Source organism: Sceloporus occidentalis, unplaced genomic scaffold (assembly GCF_023333645.1).
Source record: "Sceloporus occidentalis isolate IW3139 unplaced genomic scaffold, rSceOcc1.0.p SCAF_6, whole genome shotgun sequence".
Classification (NCBI taxonomy): Eukaryota; Metazoa; Chordata; class Lepidosauria; order Squamata; family Phrynosomatidae; genus Sceloporus; species Sceloporus occidentalis.
In genome coordinates this window covers 53,247,032-53,249,122 of record NW_028316986.1, presented here as the reverse complement: position 1 = coordinate 53,249,122, position 2,091 = coordinate 53,247,032, and the positions used below count along the sequence as shown (strand labels likewise).

Sequence of the window (2,091 nt, the reverse complement as noted above, 5' to 3'; positions counted from 1 at the left end):
CACTGCAGTTTCCTTGGATATCCAGACAACGTCGAAGGGAGAAAAGAAAGCAAGGCCCTGGTGTGTGTTGGGCTTTTATTTTAAAGACCCGATCGATGCCTATCTAGATCTATAGAGATGGCCATCAAGATGGCAAGAAAGAAGAAGAGGAGGTAGTGATGGTGGAGGCTGGGTCTTTCTTTGTTGCCGTCTCCCTCTCTTGGTGGTGTGATGGCAAGGAGGATCGTCGTGTTGTCGGTGGCTGATGCTGCTGCAGTCACTCCCCCTCTTCCTTGTGCAAAAAAGGTGCAGCAGCAGCCAGGAAGGCGGGGGGGAGAGGGAAAGAGGGAGCCCTAGTCCCAGGGGCCAAGGCCTCTTTGTGTTTGGAAGAAGGGGCTGCTGCAGCCCTTCAGAAAGAATGCACCAAACACTGCTGGGAAACAGGCCCCAAAAGAGGCAGATACACAGACACAGGCGGGGAGGCAAAGCTAAATCCCTTCCCTGGCTTCCTTGCCTTTGCCTTTGCCCACCCTTTCGACTTGCTGCTTGCCTTCTCCAGGGACCTTCCCCTGAAGATAATAGACAACAAGCTGTAAATCTAGAGAGCTTCCTCCTAGCTGCTTTGCTTGAAGGAATTGAAATCTGTCTCCTAATAGGTAGTATAAAGCTTTGTTAGAAACCATCACATTACAAACCATCACAAAGCTTTTGACAGCTGTATCTTTGCAAGCTTCAGAATCAGCAACCATTCTGAACCTGTATTACAGGTGTAGGCAGGGATGCCTTCCCTCTAGACTGGATCCGCTGTATTACGTTTCCTCCCTCTAACATCTGTGCTGTGCTGACCTGCTTCTCCTGTTTCTTTCCCATCCCCCATTTGCTCTTTCCTTTCCTTTTAATATCAGCCTCCAACTCATTCCCTTGCTCCTCCTTCTGCTCTGAATATAAAGAATTGACTTGAATGCAAAAAGAGGCACATCAGAAAAGGGGGTGGGGAGGGAACCCTGTGATGTTCTGTTCCAATTTATTTTTATTGTTGTGTTCTGCAGATCTTTCTTTAAAAGAAAACACCTCCCTGCTTCTGTTTCTGTTCATCCTATCCATACTGGCTGTTTCTAAGTCAGGGTCTGCTAGTGTGGGTGTGACTAGCTGACAGCATCTAGCAATAACCAGTGGAGGTGACTTGCTTAGTGTTGGTGCAGCAGACTGAATGTTTGGGATGCTGAATAAATGCGGGATACATTTTTGTTTCTTTCTTTGTTTGTTTGATAGCCTACCTTCATCTGGATTTAAATCCAGCACTCAGATAAGAAGGTGCGGATGTTTTGCCTGTACAAAAGCTCAAAGCTTGGGTGGCTAGTTAACAGGCAGAAAAATTATTGTTTGTATTGGGAAAGACAGGAGACAGGTTTGAGTGTTGGGCTGTGAGTCTGGAGATCAGGGTCACCGTAAAGTCGGAAATGGCTTGAAGGCACACAACAACAACAACAACAACAATTAGGAAAGACCTACAGATGTGTTACATCTTCTCCACCTGCACTATACTGTAATTAATATTCCTTTGGATGACATTTTAATCAATTATGGGGTGTGCACACGTATTACGTTTGATGGTCATTTGTGGCATCACACAAAATAAAACTGTAAGTGATAACTACCTTAGGTATTAGTTGCCATCAATTAATCTTCTTTTTATTTTATTTACATAATACCGTGTGTTTAACACACAAATCAATGTGCAGTTTTACAGTTATCCTACAAACATACAACAGCCTGGAAGGACAATCACTGTTGTTTCCATGTTAGAGATATCAAACTGACTCTAGGAAATGCTGACCTGTCCAAGGTCACAAAATGAATTCAAGCTGTCTGTGGGATTTCAATGCAGACATCCCACATATGCATCTAGCTGTCCATCCCTGGACTACATTTGTTCTTGGTTAGTCGAACTGAGATGAGTTTCTCCCATGGATGATGCAACACTGCAGTACTAAACTGGAAATTGTATCAGGAGATACAGACTTAAAGGAAACAAGTTAGAGCAGCAGTCATGTAATGGTCACTGGTTTTGACTCGTAGTTATTGGTCTACAGTAGAGCTTGGGAATCTGTG

At 44.3% G+C, this 2,091-nt stretch overlaps 1 protein-coding gene across 4 annotated transcripts in view; it reads left to right on the top strand.

Annotated features, from left to right (window-relative positions):
* TMEM63B (transmembrane protein 63B) overlaps positions 1–2,091 on the top strand; it is a 106,357-nt gene that overhangs the window by 1,536 nt on the left and 102,730 nt on the right. The window lies entirely within an intron of this gene.